The 19585-nt window shown below is 39.8% G+C and overlaps 1 protein-coding gene across 1 annotated transcript in view; it reads left to right on the top strand.

The window, feature by feature from the left end:
- Positions 1-3140: 3140 nt before the first annotated feature.
- Positions 3141-19585, top strand: part of AMOT (angiomotin) — a 53946-nt gene continuing 37501 nt past the window's right edge. Inside the window, exon 1 of the mRNA XM_075184307.1 lies at positions 3141-3250. The gene's annotated coding sequence lies outside the window, so the exon portion shown is untranslated. The remainder of the gene's footprint in view (positions 3251-19585) is intronic.

Genomic DNA, 19585 nt, shown 5'->3' on the forward strand with positions numbered 1-19585 from the left:
TTCCATGCTCTGCCCCGGCGATGGCTAATTGCCAGCCCTAAATCCTGCGAAAACTCTCATTTGATGATTTAGGGCTTATCTCCCTTTAGTAAATAGACCCCCATATGGCTTTTACATAGTGGCAACATCCATACAATTGATGAGAGTTACCTATATTCACTAAACATGCCGATTGATGTCATAGTTGTGTAGAATGCACACACCCCTTTGTATTGTGTTTTAGTGATATCTATACAAAAGTTTACACAACATTACATTTTTCAAAAAGGTTCCTAACAGCTCCCTCTGTCAGAATAGACCTTTGAAGTAGTCATTCTGAGAGGTACATTTACATGTGTAATTATTTGGCCTCACATGTACACAGCTCTTTATAAATGAGAAGCGGAAATTGGACAAAATATTAAACTGCAAGAGGGGATTGTGCCCCAAGGACAATACATTCCAATTGAATAATAACAAACTTGTGTACTTTAGTCCATGTCTGCAATGTGTACCAGATGTGTATTAACTAAAGAATATCTACTTGGTAATATACAACTTTAAAAAGGATCACAGTGACCCTACATGGCATGTGGACCCCCTTTTGTAGGGTCCTGATCCATCCATAGGTTAAGTGCCTCTCCTTTAGTCTTTCCACACTTTAAAATGCCTACTCATGTATTCAAACAGGGCTAGTTGACGCTATATATTCGGCAAATAATACATTTGGGAACAGATTTAGACTTGAAAATGTAGTATCCCTGTTCCCAGTTCTGACACTTTTTATGACATGATTATGAAGACTAAGAGAGTGAGGGTCTCATTTATGAGTTGGAAAAAATGAATTTCTGTGCTTTTCTAATTGCTCAAATGAGCCTATTTATCTGCCTGGTACATGCAGGGATCCAAGGGGGTGGAGAGAGTGGGTACAAAATGTACAAGAACCTGACCCAGGGCTGGCTGGGGGCACAGCAGTGACAGGTCATAAGAGGAGAATAATGAACAGCAAGTCCCCACAAACTAATTGGTCCATTATGGAATTAGGCAACTGTGGACCGAGGAGAGAACTTTCTTCTTCCTATTGGTCCATGTAGTCACACCCCACTAGGCTGTGCACAAAGCATTGGCTTTTGCCAGTGGAGACCACCAGGCCTGAACTACCTCTTAGTTACCTTCTGTGCATGACTATATTCCCCTTTAAGGATCTGCTTAAACTTTTGGGACCTCATTTAGAGGCGGACACCAAATCCGTTTAAGAAGTGTAGGAGTGGGAGTGTGACGCAGCTTGGTAGGGTATTACGAGTGGCAAGAAACCCCAGTTGCTAACCACTCTTAATACCCTATCGAGCTGCGAGAAGTTCCTGCAGCTAGCTAACGCTTGCGCCACCTATTTCCTGCCGCACAGCTTTAGCCCTGTTTTGACGTGTGTTGCGTCTGCGCCTCACTGCGACTAGGATGGATTTTCATGGTCACGCCTTCACAAATTCGTGTTTCTCCCATTCTCTCGTAGTGAGTCGCAAGCTGTTGCAAGTGTTAATTGTGTCCAAGATGCAGGCGGATTTGGTGCTTTCTGCACATGCGTGGTAGTGTTTTTTTGTTGGATGCGCCTAAAACTGACTTTGCGTCCGACTCTAAATGAGGTCCTTGCAGTGTTTCTTGCAGTGTTTAAAGTTCAGCTAGAAATGTGCATTGAGGAAAAAATATAAATGGTACTTTAAAGTCCCGCTACTATCACTTCAACACCAACCCTTTCATTAATATAAATGTTTACATTGTTCTGCTAACATTCTGCCCCCCCCTTCTTCCGGGGCTGGTCCCATAGTGGGCTACCTTGGGCTGGGTCACCTGCATCTTTTTCCCTTTATAATGTCTTTAATGGACTGCTGAGTCGGTTCTTGCGCCCCCCGCTAAAATTTGTCAGCCCTCCCCTGATCGTAACTGTCTTTATTACATATGTCACCACCTTACATTCTAGTGTTTTTATTATATTGGTCGTAATGAGCTTAAAAATGTGTTTTCCTGTTTAATGTGTTCCTAGAAGGTGCAAAAGGTATCCAGTTGAAATCTGCATCAAGGCTCGATCACCACCGCTGAAGATGAGTAAAAATCAAGTCATCTTGGCATGAGAAAACAGCTTTGTGGCCAGGAAGCACCCCATGTAAATGTACATACTCCACCCCTTGAATCTCAATTAAATATGTCATTTTGCAAAGCTAATTTTAAGTTTTCCATATGGGCATAAATGCTGCATTATACTGACTGCAATGCGTGGAGGCGGGTGCGAGAGCGCAGGAGGGATAACATCCTTGCAGTCAAAGCCACTAGGTCTGGGGTAGGTCATTAAGCAAAAGCTGCAAGAAGAAAGTTTGTTCTTCTTTTTGGTCCACACTATGTCATCGCCCCAGGTTAAGCAATCAGCACCAGGATACACATATACACAGGGTCCCCCTGAAATATTATTATTATGGCCCTGGTGTATATAGGGAAAGTTGCACAAATGCACCCAGCCCGCATCCAACAAGGGATCTGTCCAGCTCCTCAACATCAAAAGATGCGACATTTTGCAAATCCCAGCAGATCTTGCCGCAGGGATCTACGGTATGTTCTTCCCATAAAACAGGTGCATTCATGACAAAATATAAAAGTCCTTCAAATAGTATATGTCCCTGTACAATGTAAATCATTAACACTAATATATACGATATTGTACAATTCAGCTACATAAAAACGATTCGACATTGTATCATGAGATATTATACATGTACTATAAAGTCATCTATCTAATCTATCCATCCCAAACGTGTGATGTGTACAGTGTTTATGTTTAAATAAATGTATACAATGCTAATGCTATTTACTATACACGTAGTATTTACAATAAGTTTGTACATACTGTATTCATTGCCAAATATTTATTCAACTGCATAATACGTGTTCGCTGGCAGATTGTGTATACAGCGCTGAACGAACCTTGTGATCTCGGTATGTCTGCCCTGCATGTTCCTGCATTTCTTACAGCACCGCAAGAGTTACTAAACCTTGCCCCGAATAAACCTTGGGAGCACAATAGACTCCTGTGTGCCTGTGATCGGCAGTCACTACATTCAATGGGATGACAGGTGGTAAGATAATTGTCCAATCCGGGCTGGGGGGCGGGGACAGACCCGTTGCTGAGCGTTTTCCTGACCGCTGAGTCTGGCAGAGAGAGTTGGGGCTGTGTCGTGGGGACAGCGCTGTACCGGCACTGGAAGGGACAAGGGGAGTCCACATGGTCAGTATGGATCTTACTCCTCACTAGTGGAGAGGGTCACCTCATACAGACAATTGTGTGTTCTGCCGGTTGTATCACTTTATGTAGTTCTTCTGCATATGATCGGCTGCTGTGCTGGTTGTCACAACGCTTTTTGTGTTGCATTGTAGACTTTCCCAGTGTTCTATAACAGAAGATGGGATTGTATTACACGCTTTGCCATACTTCATCTTTTGACATAAGTTTGTGGTCTTGCATGTAGTCCCAATGCCCCGCGTTACACAGCATTGTCATGTGTGCATAGCCAGCCTGCCTGTGGTTAATAAACTGCTCTCCTTCTGTCCAAGGCAGCAATATTTGGAATAGTTTCAATTTCTTAGTCAATTCCACTGCTAATAGTTATGAGACTTTTGTAAGGGTGAGAGTCATTTCGGTATGTAGTAGGGTTCAAACTCTGGCTGTCTAGTAAGAATCCGAATATTCGTGTATGTTGACCATGGGTGAGAAAGAAGATGCTTTGCAGGTACACCTGGCAATAGAAGGCACCTTTCTGGCAGTCCTGGCAGTTTGTGTCTTTACTTCTCATGTGATGATGTAGCTATCAAGTCTTTGATTCTATGTTTAGTGAATATATACACATCTATAATTGATATGTCTGAAACTTATTACATTAAGTTTAAATTAGTTCTTGGGTGACTATCCAAGTTTTTCATGTTATATTGGGTTTGACTTAAAGGACAAGATATCAATTGACATTGATATTTGACACACACACACACACACACACACACACACACACACACACACACATATATACATACATATATATATATATATATATATATATATATATATATATATATATATAATGTATGTATGTGTATATTGGACATTGTTAAATATCTCAAAAGGAACAAGTATATTAGCTTTTAGGAGAAATGCCTATACTGGCAGCATCACAGGCTTTGGAAATCTAAATAGAAATATGACAGTAATGACAGGGGCAAAGCAGCATCTAATCAGAATTTTGCAGCCAGTTATAGACTGAGTTTTTACTACACTGATTATCGATCTGCATCATATTTTTCAGTTAGTTTTCCTTTAACTGTAGGTGTAACATTCTACATAACTGAATGTACAGCGAAGGTGTTCAGTATTCTAGGCAGTTTAGTGCACTTGAATGGCAAGGATGACTTTTGGAAGTTGGAAATACCTGTCTCTCTGTGAAATCAGCCACCTGCTCTACACAGTGTCCCACCTCTCTCCTTCCTCCCCCTGTCACTCATCTCTGGCCACTCTTTCCAGGGAAGAGAGGAAGGGAGGAGTTGAGTTTGGCAGGGAGGGTTCCTACGTGGCTGGAGACCTGGGGTGGGAGCATGAGATTCCTGTCTCCAGGAAACCGCAGTACCACATTCTCCCTCCACTAGATCCTCTCCTCCCCCTGCCTTACAAGTGTCCAGGGAGTAGCACACTGATACTCTAGCTGTAGTCACTAGGCAACAACACAGATGCAGCGCAAGTATGGCTGCACAACTCGCTTGGCTAAAAGATCAATTTTTTTTTTTTCTCCCAACAAAGCTTCTCTAAAGTTCCCATTTGTAAGAAGTGTTTCCATAAAAGAAGAAATAACTACGTAAAGTGGTAATTGACAGCATAAGGATAATGTCAGCATTTACATATTTTATCATTGGAATAAAAAAAGTGATAGACGTTTGTTTCCCCAGATTCACAGTTACTCAAATGTATTTCTAAGCTCTTCAGAGCAGTGGGCTGGAAGAAAACTAAATTTATGTTGCATATCCAAAGCTTTCAGAAACGTTGCATAGATATGATTTTTTTCCCCCACAATTTCCACAGTCTGCATAAATAGCGCTTCTTGTACCTCTGTACTAGATTTGACATAATAGACAGCTATGCAATCATAGCACCTTATTGGGTTTGTAGAGGAAGGTTTGTGACAGGACCATGCTGTCTAAATGATGGCTGAGATGCCTTGCAAGCCTTCATGTCTTATAGGAAGCAGCCCACAAATATTTATTTATAATGCTCCATGGAAAATCGTGCGACTGCACCCTACACTATTAGTATGAAATACAAGACATAAGTGTGTTCTTGTATATGTACCACATTACAGCATGTAAATTGTCATTGTAAATGTACACGGTTAATTGTGGAAACATTTGTGTTAAAGTGATTTATAAAAAGTCTAGGGACACTTAAAATTAAAAATTCCCAGTTTTGCTGAGAAAAATGAAAACCGTGGTTCTAGCAGGCCCGACATCCTTAGTTCTACAAGGGTTTAAGCATTTTGAAGATTTTGACAGTGAATTAGACTTTTTTTTCATCTTTAAATGTTACCCATAGATAGGAACAACTTGATTGTTGTGCTGTAGTCGCAGTTGTCAAACAGAGCTGCAAATTCATCCACTGAATGGTCCATTTGTGACAGAGATACCAAAGAATGTGAGGTTACCAGGTCAGAGGATTAAAGCCTATCAAATGTGAAAGAATCTTTGGATTAAAGGGAATATTTGACCCCTCCTGCCCAGATACTCTGTGGGATTTTTCTCACCCTCTCTTGCAACTTCAGAACTGTAGAGGAGGCATCTAGGAGTACATTGCAATAACTGTACATTACTGAGATGGAGTTCCTATGGAAACGCATAAGTAATCTGACTAATAATAATCAGCAGAACCACAATGTAATTGCATTTTATGCTAGTGGTGTATGTAACATATTTCATCATGTTTTTTTTATATTAAGGGTTGCTGGTAATTTATATTTTTCTAAATTTAAAAGACTAGTTATCATTTGTTTTATAGAGCTCTGCTGTGTGATATGGAATATGCATATTTCTCCATTTTTCCCTATTACTATATGTGGTGCTTTAGACTACATATGGAGTGATCCTATTATTAAAAGTTTACCCTTTGGGGTCACTGCTGAGCTATGTTCAAATCACTCTTTCATTGCAATAATGAAACCACTAAAACATCAATGGGACTGTTCCCAGGTGTGAAGCTAAATGCAGCATTGAGCATTTTTGATGCGGATACAATGTTAATTTCTCCTAAAGGGGGTGAACAAAAATAGTGGGGACAGACATGAATAATGCATTTGATTCTTATGAGTTTTTACTGCAGTTTCTGTGCATGACAAAAAGAAAAAAAATCACAAAGCATAAACAAATCTTTATTATCATTGTGTATATATAGTAAGAATCATAGTATGTAGCGCAGTACAGAGGATATGTAACCATTCACATCCGTCACTGCCTCTTTGGAGCTTACAATCTAAACCCCTTACACACTAGGGTCAATTTTTGGCAGAGGCTAATTAATCTACCAGTATGTTTTTAGACTGTGAGAGGAAGCTAGCACCTGGAGGAAACCCACACAAACATGATACAAACGCCACACAGACAAGGCCCTGGTCAGAATCGAACTCATGACCCCATCACTGTGAGGCAGCAATGCTAACCACCGTGCTTCCCATTAGCCCCGATAAGTTTGATAAACTAGAAACAATGGTATCTAATGTCCGTTCCATTAATTAACGTACTAAAAAAGCATATAAAAGACATTTAATAAATGGTAGTAGTTATGAACCCTTAGGCCAGGGCCGTAACTAGGGCTGTGCGACAGGGGGCGACCGCCCAGGGCGCAACGCTGAAGGGGGCACAATCTAGGAATATTTTAGGTTCATTTGGTTAAAATTGAGTGCTGGGGGGGGGGGTGGCATTTGTCTTTCTCGCCCCAGGCGCTAGAATTCCAAGTTACAGCTCTGCCTTAGGCTGAAGACATCTCACAAACTGCTATGGGTCATAGCAGGTATTTTCTACTTGCATCATATTATTATGTTATCACTTATTAATTCTTTGCTCTAATATTTTCAAAGCTGGCAATGGTTTCAGTGTACTCTACATGGACAGGCTGAGTGTGGGCTGCAAGTTTGTAAGCTGGCAACCTGCAGCTTATCTAGCTTTGTGTCCTACTGCCCTGTATTTTGGGTTTTGATGGCTCCCGTCTCCTTATTGCAGCAGTTTAAGATACTTTAGAGGTTGGATCGGTGTGTAAGTGATTAGCGTTTATGCACACACAGATTCCTACACGCTGACGGATTTCCTGCTAACTGGGATTTTTTTTGCTGATCCTTCCTTGTCTGTCCCTGGCCACTGAGTGCACAGTTTCCGTTTCAGTGGCCCCACTCCAGAGGGCTGGGAGGCATCCTGGTTTCAGAAATATTAACCCTTCCTGTGCTGTAAGAAGCAACAAACGAGGCACATTGTTATGGCGTCTTTCACCAGTACAGCTAGGAGCGGGATAGAAACTGCAGAGTTCTACAGTTTCAGTCCCACTGATTGTTCTTTTAAGTGTTTATTGATTCAAACCTTGAATAATTATTATTAGTTTGTATTCTTTTTGTTGTAGAGTTTGCAGTGTATTTGCCAATAATGCTGTATTTTCCTGGTCTAATTATGGGATTTAAAAAAGCATCAATGCCTTTGGTGTGAATTTGGATTTTGTCATATTCACAAAAATATCTTGTTGAAGTTTAAATTGCGTTGTTATGATTTTGCTTTTGTGTGTTGCTTTTCCTTACTGTACAATTATAAAACACATCAGGAGAGTCTCATTGTGAAGAGAATGTGCAGCAGTGTTTCCCACAAATCTCTCAAGAGGTTATTAACCCTTTATTCTCATCCTTGGAGAACAAGTTATGCACCCCCGAGATAAGTGGTATTTATGGATCTAACTCCATGTTACATAAGGGTGTACATCGTAAAGCCACAACATTTTTATTCCTAATTAATGCAATGTATAATATGGATAAAATTAGATAATGTACCCCCTGCACATGTCTATGAGCATCACTGGTGTGTTATATAACCATTATCTCACTGTTCACTGTCGTTGTTTTGTGTGTGTGAGACTTTCACCTATAAAGCTCCGTGGTAGAGACAAGTGTTGGAGATTTTGGGCTGCTTTATTCAGCCTACTATATGTGAGGGTTTATTTAAACCCGCCACTAATTAAGACTAGGGACTACATGACTTTTTTTTTCCATGCTACAATATAGAACATTCCATACTTGTAGTTTACAGAACCTCCTTTGATAGGAGAATAAAGCCGTCTCCAAAAAATGTCCTCTGCCTAAGGTAATTGTTAACATCTTTCTTTGTGTTGCTTACATCTGGCATTTGCAGGAAAAATAAAAACACATGGTGGGCCTGAGTCATTATGGAGAGCAAAGTATAAAAAAAGGAGTAACTTTGCACCTGGGCAAAACCATATTGCATTGGAGTGGGAGGTATATTTAAAATGTGGGGACAGATTTATATTTGGGGTAGGGCATGTCCTAGATCAAATTTAAATTTCAGTGTAAAATTAAAGCTATCAAGTATGTGTGTTCCACATGCCAAAACAGACAGTATTTAACTTAGGTGCAAAATAGTAAACTAATTTTCACCCCTTGTATCGTAACATGATTTTTCCAGGAGCAAGCTTGCTACTTTTTTTTTTTTTTTTGCTTTGCTCCCCTTAATGACTGAGGCCCGGTTTGTCTAAATGGGCTCATGGGACAATGTTCCAGATCTTGTGCTTGATAATACAAACACTTAATTCTAGTGCAGCAACAACACATGTAAATGGACCACGATACACCTTTCTGCGGCACATTGTCTGTGATAAGGATAATGATATAATCTTGGTGATATTTTTTGTATATCTGCTCAGAAGACTATTTGCCAATAAATAAGCAAACTTTTTTTACTTGTGTTATCACTAGCAGCTCTGTTGTAATGATTTTTATTAATGGCAGTTTTATTTTATTAAAGTCAAGCAAACGGTTAAAGCATACTTGCCAACGCTACCGGAATGTCCGGGAGACTCCCGAGATTCGGGTTGGACTCCCGGGAGAGCAGGCAAGTCTCCCGCACCCCGCAAGTGCCTTCCCAAAATGACGCGATTTGCGGTGAATCGCGTCATTTTGGCCCGGCCCCCGCAACAAGCCAGCATTTCCGCTGCGGGGGGTGGGGCCAAAATGACACGCTTGGCTGTGCCCCGCCCCTCCAGTCACGCCCCTCTCCCGGACAGAACTTGCCAAAAGTAGGCAAGTATGGGTTAAAGTTAGCGTGAGACATCTTTGTTGCATTTCACCATTACCTGGCGATCAGCTCTGGACCATGCAGCTTGCAAGGTCAGGCAAATGGCAAGCACTGGATGAGTTTAAGAGCCTGGTGCCAGGCCGCATCCATTTCTACATCCTAAGTTTGCTTCATGGGAGGGGGGGGGTAGTAACTAAAGAGCATACCCTGTCCAAGTTCAGAAGCCCTTCAATAAATACCATGAAATGCTGTTTATAGAATTATTAATCTGGTTAACTGTGGCAACAAACACTTGACTATGGCTACAGAAAGTGGTCTGAAAAACCCTGGTAGAGGTCTCTTTGGGTGGATGGACTGTTATAGATTAACCAATCATACCAAATTTGGGAGATTATGCTTTTGTTTACAAAGCATACAAGTAGAATTGGTTCAAGTTTTTCCCATTAGCCTTTGACAGTTCTCACATTGCATCTTGACAAGCAAATATTCATCAACCTTTTACTTGATTTGGTCCCTGTGGCAGCTACATGGTTGTATTTTGAGGCAGATAGATACTGATTAACCAGTGACAAATTGGCTGTAACCACGTGAGTCCTGTCTCTAAAAGCAACGCTTTATGTGTTTTGAAAATGACATTTTTTTTTGCATCAGAAGTTTGCCACTATTATGAAGGCAAACTTTGTGTCAACAAATTATAAACCGTATTTATTTGGCTACTGTGGAGAGGAAACTGAACAATCCACTTCTTTATTGACATTAATGCACTCTGTGCTTATCAGCCAGCCAATAAAAAGGAGGAGTGAGGTATTGTAAGTGCAAATTCTTGTTGAATACAATGACATCAGACATAAGAGGAGCAGACAAAGGAAATGCAACCTCTCCCAATTCCCAGCTTACCAGGGCAAAGTACAAATTGCTTTGCAGATCCCATGGGGAGACAACCTAGTTATATTATTTATATCTTAATCAGCCCATCTAGAGCCTTAATACTTGAGAATAGATTTATCCTAGTTATTGCAAATCACTCTGTTAATATTTCTTAAGGTTTATAGCAACTTGAAAAGTGCTTGACTGGTGGACTGGAGGAGCTTAAATTCCATAGCCTCATATGATTCTCATCAGAGAGAAGGCAGCCTCTCAAAGCCTGTTACATCAGCATCACCCAGGGCCTCTCCTTGTGCAGTAGGGAGGGGGCATAGCGGTGGGGGATGTGTGATTGATTGTTTATGTGTATGTTCATCACTCATGCAGGCACATATATATATATATATATATATATATATATATATATATATATATATATATTATACACAGACACACAAATATGTACACACACGTGTGCGTTTTCACACTTGGTTTTACACAGGCTAACATTTTTCTGCCCCCAGGAGCTTTGATATTTTACCGGTCCCATTGGCATTGTCATGTTTACAATAAGAAGTATCACATAGTGGGGTCCATTTTTGTTTTAAAGTGTTGTGTAAGAAGAACGTGCTTGGCTTTACCTTGGGTTACGGTTGCCAGGTCAGCTATACCTGTCAGATGGAGGCAGACATTTTGTGGGCGGGACTGATGTTCAGCCTATTCTCTAATACTGTTTCGGTCCACAAAGTGGTTGCCTTCACTATGAGCATGTTACGGGTAGAAAACTTTATTTAGAATTTTCGACACACAATACACAAATATCCTGCATGAAGACAAGCGGACAGCGGACAAAAACAAGTGGAACACACGAAAGTTGAAATAAGGAAAGTAAACCATTAGCGAATGGAGCAAAAGCATATTGTGAGTAGGTGAATGTATGATACCAACCAAGAGCTGATAAACCCCCCCTTCCCCCCCAAAAAAACAACCCCAAAACCCTGAATGAGGCAAGCAGTAGTGTATAGGTGTATGTAATATTTAAAGAGGACGATGAGACCAAGCCTGTGACCAGCGGTCAGCTAAACCGATGTAACATTTCTTATCCTGCCTAGTAATGATAAGAATAATAAAATTTGTGCTACCCAGCACTGTTCATAGGAAGAGCGCTGAAAGATTCTGAGCTTGGTCAGGTGGTGGGACGGGACCAGAGGGGCTATTGTAAATGAATAAATTGCCCCAAATTTGGGAGAATTTATGTTTTTTTTTATCTGATATTTTTTCCATAGTCTCCAAATACCAGATTTTATTGAGGAGTTGCTGTTACAGGTAGTTTTTAATGAAATTGTGCTTGTTTTGAACAGTGTATTTGCAACGGCAAAAGGAAAATACGAATAGCAATCTAAAGGGCCAGCAACAAAAAATATATACATCATGTTTGTAAACTTTTAATTGTCTATACAAACAATCAATCAACAATGCAGTAAAATAGGCATAATATTTACCTAATAAGGTAAACCATGGGTGGTTAGCACTTTACAGCACTGGGGTCATGAGTTTGATTCCCGTCCATGGCCTTATCTGTGAGAAGTTTTTGTGTTCTCCCTGTGTTTGCGTGGGTTTCCTCCGGGTGCTTCGGTTTCCCCCCACTCTCCAAAAACATACTGGTAGGTTAATTGGCTGCTAACAAAATTGACCCTAGTCTGTCTCTCTCTGTCTGTCTGTCTGTCTGTCTGTGTATGTTAGGGAGTTTAGACTGTAAGCCCCAATGGGGCAGGGACTGATGTGAGTAAGTTCTCTGTACAGCACTGTACAGCACTACGGAATTAGTGGCGCTTTATAAATATGATGATGATGAACTGCTGATTTGCAATTGTTTTAATCTGGAACTGCCAGGCTTCTTAATAGTTACATCCTTGACTTGCTCTGGTGCCCTATTCATTTTTAAGTCGGCGCAGGATTGATCCCCCTGTCCCTGTAATGCCATCTTGTCATTCATGTGCTGCCTTTGGCAACAGGTGGGTTAACGGACGTCTACCCAGAGTACAAAGGTAACCATGCCTTTTTGTCTTTGTGCTGAATAGCCTTACCTCTAGGAGGTTTCCTGTGGCCTTGGTAAATCAGAAGTATCAGTTGTCCTTTGATCAGTGTCCCCTTGTTAAATGTATGCAGAGCATTGAAATGACTCAAATTACCGCCCAATTCTGGCCTTTGTTCTGCATTCTGCGGTTTTATATTATTCTGTCTCTCCCTGGAATCTGCCAGCAAACGGATTTTCATCCTCCGTAATAAATCTGAAAGCCAGGATCACTGCTTATTACTAGGCTGTTTTATACATAACTTCTGGGTGGACTCATGGCAGCATAACTGCTGGTGTACTGGATTGGGCATATGTGACTGGGTGCATTCCCTGTCCTGACATTAAAAGCATCTGTTCACCTACTGCCAGCCCAATTAGCGGAGTCGGCAACATCTGTATCGTAGTACAAGAAAAATATTACAAAGCTTTCTGAGGTGTGTTTTGAGGAGAATCTGAGCACCTTGTGGTATTCAATCTTCTGCTCCTGCTGTTTTGAAATGGGTGGGACTAGAACAACCTGCAGCCAATCAGATAATCAGAATGCATTCAATAGGAGAAACGTTTGGGCTGATTTTATGAGGGGTTGTGTTATCTATCCACCAAGGTTGCCAGCTGTCTCCAATGTCCAGCGACAGTACCAAGTTTTATAGATTTGTACCTGGAATTTATTTGCTATGGAAATGTTGATGGTTTTCAGTATTGACCAACTGCATAATACAATTCCTCTTTTTCTGTTTGTTAGTTGTTATTTGATATTCTTGCATCTGTTACTATTTAGGGGACATAAGATAATATTTATTGAAATAGCAGTACACTATTATAGAATTCTGTAAACATGACATTATAGTAGTGCTCTAAGGTCTGCTGAGACAGTGTCACTGGGTACCTGCATAGATGCACTGGCTAATCATTCCTGTAACTGTTGGTGAATACATGGCTTCATGTGATAGGGGCAGTGTTATGATGTGAGGAGGAGAATGAAGACAAGTGGGATAATGGAAGGAGCAGGGTCCCCAACAACACTGAAAAGCTCCCTACATTACATCTTACACTACGTCTTCAGTAAGTATAACAATTTTCGTGAGATGGGAAAGAGTTGAATTATTATACATAGGATTACCTAATTTTCCCTGGGTCTAAGGGTTGATCCTGATTATGCTTCGGTGACTCAGCCCCTGTGGAATGGATAGTCAGACTTGGCTCTGCTCCATACACCTGCTTCTCACCACACCCTGCACTGCAGAAAGAATGCAGGTGACTCTGGAGTTGTATTGATTCATGAAAATGCACATAATCAATTCACTAGAAATTAGCACCTAATGAATATTGGTCTTGAAGTGCCTCAGCAAAGTCCTACTGACTCCAATTGAATTGATAGGCAGCCGTACATGGATAATGTTTCAGCCTATGAAATGGCTGCCTCGACTGTTCGTAGGTAATAGGTAGGTACTCTTTAAAGGTGACCGCAACTGAATCTATCTTAGCGCATCATTCGCAAGAGGTGGAGCTCTCCTCTAGTGGCACCTGAGAGTACAGTGGGAATGCTCATCTCCGGTTACATGTGAGCACTTTTACTCATCAGTAGACTGCTTAGTACTAGCAATCTAACTTGTTCAAAGACAAATGTCATTTGTTCAGAGAGAACTAAAATGAATAATGAAACGTTTCTGAAAATTGGTACATGGCTGTCTGCAGAAAAGGTAACCTAGCGCAGCCAATCAAATTATATAATTACTCTAGTACATTTATGAATATTAAAACCAGAATAGGGTTTCTATGGACTACAGCACATTTTCTTACAGACTACAACATATTTTTTGCAGTTAACGTTGCACCAGTTTTAATAAATGTCCCCCTCTATGTTTGGATTTCTTAAATTCTTTCAAACTTTTGGGCAGCACGGTGGCTGAGTGGTTAACACTTCTGCCTCACAGCGCTGGGGTCATGAGTTTAATTCTAGACCATGGCCTTATCTGTGTAGAGTTTGTATGATCTCCCTGTGTTTGCATGGGTTTCCACCGGGTGCTCCAGTTTCCTCCCACACTCCACAAACATACTGGTAGGTTAATTGTCTGCTATCAAAATTGACCCTAGTCTGTCTCTGTCTGTCTGTCTATGTGTGTGTATGTTAGGGAATTTAGACTGTAAGCTCCAATGGGGCAGGGACTGATGTGAGTGAGTTCTCTGTACAGCGCTTCAGAATCATTGGCGCTATATAAATAAATGGTGACATTTTTTTTTTTTCATTTGAACCCTTCATGAGTATTTTAATTATACTTTTACGTTTTACACTTACCATTGACCTATGCTCAATCTACAACAGTGCTGATAAGTACTATGTTATAACGTCTGTGTATTTAATCTATTAATATTTTTATTATTGATGACAATGTTGTGTTCATTCATTAGTTTTGGGCACTGTTTATTGTTTTCTTTGTTAACGCTTTATATACTCAGATTAAACATTTTTCTTTGTACTATACAATATGTTTTGAGATTTTTGTCTGATTTATGTTACTCCAATAAAACGTTTAATAAACAAACAATAAATTTACTATTGGCCCATACACGTCGGAGACAGCCATTATGTGGGCAAAACCAATTTGTATATGATCTTCTGGGGCTAGCGGATTAATGAAATCGTCAGTCTTTGGCAGTTTCTTCAGCGGTTTTAAAACCGCCGGATTTACTAAAGGCCAAACCGCCATTAAAACTGCCAGAATGAGCATTTTTAAAAAACCACCAATTTACAGTGCCATCGAGATTTTAACAATGATTTACATACAAACAGCTGGATTTACTAAGCTGGGGTTTGCAGAACTGCAATACAAACGGCCAAATTAAAAGAGGTGGTTTTGAGAGGCGAGATTGTTCAAACTGCATGATGTTTGAGCTATCTGGCCATTCAAAACATAAGAGGAAGGTCTATTGGCATTTAAATTATGGGGGTAATCATTATTTATTGATTTAAGGGACAAAATTAATTTACAATTAGCTAATGGGGACAAATTTTATTTTTCATTCTATTATGGTTTTTGCTAATGGGGGCAATAATTATTTATGATACACGCATGTGGCAATACATTGTGCCCCCATGATATAATAATACAATAATATTATCCCCTTAATATAATGAAAAATAAAATTTGCCCACCTAAGTTAATTATAAATTAATTTTGCCTCTTAATCCTCCCACACGCCAAAAACATACTAGTAGGTTAATTGGCTGCTATTAAATTGATTGTTGTGTGCGTGTATGTTAAAGAATTTAGAGTTTGAGCTCCAATGAGAGCATGGACTGATTTGAGTGAGTCCTCTGTATAACACAGCGGAATTAGTGGCTCTATAAATAGCTGCTGATGATGATGATTTTTTTCAGCCAAGTATACATGTATCTCTGTGGACTATACATTTATGGCCTCATTTAGAGTCAGACGTAATGTGCGTCTAAGAAGTGTAGGAGTGGGAGTGTGCCATAGCTTGGTAGGGGATTGCGAGTGGAAAGCAACCCCAGTTGCATCCCGCTCGTAATACCCTACCAAGCTGCGAGCAGTTAGTGCAGCTAGCTATCTACTCGCGGTACCGAATTCCTGCCGCACAGTTTTGGCCCTTTTTTGACGTGTGTTGCATCTGTGTCCAGGATTTACCTATAGGGTCACACCCGCTGTGTCTGTATTATCCAAGTTCACTCCTTCACAATTCCTCGTTCCGCCCTTTCCCTCGTAGTAAGCCGCAAGCTGTCACAAGTGTAAATTGCGTCCAAGATGCAGGCGGATATGGTGCTTGCTGCACATGCGTGATAGTGGTTATGTGGTAGATGCGCCTCAAAACGGACTTTGCGTCCGTCTCTAAATGAGGTCAGTAATGTATGTGGGCCAATTCTTTTTCAGCTCTCTGAAAATGAAAGATACCAGAGTACATTGATATACTACTTCCATGGGTTTTTTTTAAACTGGTTTATTGGAAACTACTAAAATGAACTATTATTTGTACACATGCACAATTATAAGGGCAAAAAACACATTATATAATAGAAGTAAAAATAAAATACTTTGATTGGTTCTACAGCAGTAACAGAGCTCAGCTCACTGAGGTTCTTAGTGTATGTAAAGCTATGGAATGCAAAGAATTAGATAGACAGACTGACAAGTAAAACTCAACCAGTATAACCTGCCATGTAACTGGATGTGAGCGATGAAAACCGTATAGTAATACTCCTGATTTAATACCTACCATAAGCCTGTTTCAATCAATGAATGACAGAGGGCAGGGCAGAAGGAAAATAGCTATCCAATTTTAAATAGTCTTGCAGACTCTCGTGTTATTGCCCTCTGCAGCCTAGCCATTCTTGATGAAATGTGTACACAAATCTTTTTGGGGACACGGTCTTACTGAAAGGATGGTGATTGTGGATAGGGGGAAAAGGGCCTTGATGTTTTTTCCTTATTTTTCTGGATCAACAGAATTAATCATTCATTATCTTTATAAACCTAGAGATTATATGACTGCTCCCAAAAAACAGGGAATAATAGAGAAAGTTATAAGACTTTTCACTGCAATAGGAAATGGCACATTGTATGTTTCAGAGGAGTATTGGTAACGTGTAAGCCAGGGATAAGCAAAATAAGTGGCTTATGGGGCTGACACACACCATTCATTGTCTGGTGAAATACAAGCCACTCGGGGAGTAGTTGCTATTTGTCCACCTTGCCCGTCCTCCAATGGCATCTTCTGCCTTCAGGTCATGTGACTCCACATTAATTGTTCTGTACACCCTTCAGACCCCCAATAGAAAATTTAAAAAGATTAACAATTAAATTAATTAGAGTGAACTGTCCTTGTTTCTCTCCATTGTAGAACCGGTTATTTGATCACCAACTAACAATTCCTGTGGTGGGAATGTATGACAGCTAAAACTAGCACTAACTGTTACTATTGTTACAATATTACAATTGATGTATGTCTATTGACCGAACACTCAGTGGCAGATATTTATTGTAATGAGTCTTATTTACATTTTATTGTCATATGAGTCCAGACCAGAGAAGTCTTTGCATACAGTGTGTAATATTGAGATATTGTATTTTAACTGTCACAGTTGTTTAGTGCATAGCTTCCACAGAGCCACAGTGCAGCCTGAATTATGTATCTTTAGCTGAAGAATCTTTTCATGTGGTAAGAGTCTAATTTATCATGGTCACCTTACAACATGTGTAAAGGTCATTGTGGTATTAAACAACACACAGTGTCTTGTGAAACGGAGAGGTGAGAGGTTAAACCTGATACGTTTTTTGCTATTTTCTTGTGTAATCTGAGTAAAAGGGATTGAAAAGTGTTGCTTTGAAATGATCCAGTTTATGTCCTCTGATTGTAATTTAGTGTCAGGACACGTAGCTCTCTGTTTAAAGACTGGGAGATCTTGTGCAGTCCAGAGGGTGAACTTCAAAGCAAATACATTAATATTTGCAAATCACCTAAGTATTCCTTTAGTATCATACTAACAAAAAATGAAAGAGATGTATAATTTCATTTCAAAGACGGTACACATATGTTTAAGTGACAGGTGAAAAAGCAAGTTTTATAGGCTGCTTTAAGCACAGAAAACTTATCTGTGAACATATATGACAAATGGCTAGCTGAAGCCTGAATTAAATTTTTTAAACCTGGTTAGCATTTGTGTTGGCGTAATATATAAATATATGAAGTTAGGCATAATTAATGAAAGTTATAAGACTATTGAAAGTCACATATAAGTTCTGTCAAAAAGATATTTCCACTCAAAAGGTGTATTTTATTAACTTGTAGTTTCACCATGGCAAAAGAGAAAATATATATTTATTTTACCACACACTAAATAATAAAATACTTTTTTTTTTTGTGAGTGGAGATACACTTCAAAGACACAATACCAGTTTAATCACTACTTATATTTATACATATTTTATTTATTCGTCTATTGATATATTGCCAGGATTCATGTGTTTTTTAAATATAAAAATACTCCTTTTATGGTTCTACACTGTAAAATCTACTAATGTTAAAAACCAAATAATCGCAGATGCAATTAATAAGTGTTTTTTTTTTTTTTACTGTTGGTGAAAAGTAAACATATTTAAGTTAAGATAACCATACATTTGCTGTAGCGTTTCATCAGCACAAGAATCCAACAACAAGATCTGTGGCCAATCTACTCACACACATTATGGCAAATGTTGCACAGATCCGGTTATCTGGTGTTTGGGCTGGATGACCTGATGTCAAGAAATAACATTCATTCTGGTTGAAAACATACATGCATGTGGCTGTTTCCAACCTATCTCATACTTGCCTACTTTTGACAACTTGTATCCTGGAGAGGGGCGTGTCTAGGGGGCGGGGCACGGCCAAACGCGTCAAATATGCAGTTTTGTCGCGGAGGGGGGCAGGGCCAAAATGACACGATTCACCGCAAATCACGTCTTTTTAGCCCCGCAATTGCGGGATGCGGGAGATTTGCCAGCTCTCCCGGGAGTCCGTGAGACCGACCCAAATTTCGGGAGTCTCCCGGACATTCCGGGAGAGTTGGCAAGTATGACCTATCTGCTCTACTAGATCTGGCCATTATTTAATAGGCCCTTCCTTATCTTCATATTTCACTTTTTTATGTGATTTTGGTGCTGTTAGATGTTCCTCAATCTTCCTCAATCCTTTGGCAAGGTGTCTGCGAGATCACTTTGACGGTATTAAGTATCTGGGTTTACATTCGTAAAAATCTCTAGTAAGATGTGACATTGATTAGATAATTGAATCTGTAATCCTTTTACCGTAAATTAAACTCTATCACTTGTGTTTTGTTACTGAAGGAGATTGTTGCAATAGCTTAGACAGGTGATTTCCACCTGTTTAATTATGCTCTGTAATTCTTATTGTCTTTTTACTTTACCTGTTTGTCACTTCCTCACAGTCCTGGCTAGTAATCTGTAAAGAATGTTGACTGGGTGTTTGCTGTTGGATTTATGTTATGGTCCACCCTGTAAACTTGCATCTTTATTATACAGTTGTTTTAGGTGTGGGCTTTTTATCTCTTTGTTCCTATAAAACAATGTTTAGTAAAAGCTAAATGTGTAATAATGACAGAAGCCATTGTGTGTTTTGACCAGCATGCCTTGATAACTGCAGTAGAATAGCATTAGCTCAGGTTTATATTTTCAGTCTTGTAATGGTTTTATATAGTCTGAAATGCACTCTAAGGCTGGGTACACACTGCAGAAAATTTCTCCTGATATCATATCAGTACGACGATTCATGTGCACTGCACACACTAAACAC

The sequence above is a fragment of the Mixophyes fleayi genome, chromosome 9 (assembly GCF_038048845.1).
Source record: "Mixophyes fleayi isolate aMixFle1 chromosome 9, aMixFle1.hap1, whole genome shotgun sequence".
In the NCBI taxonomy this organism is placed as follows: Eukaryota; Metazoa; Chordata; class Amphibia; order Anura; family Limnodynastidae; genus Mixophyes; species Mixophyes fleayi.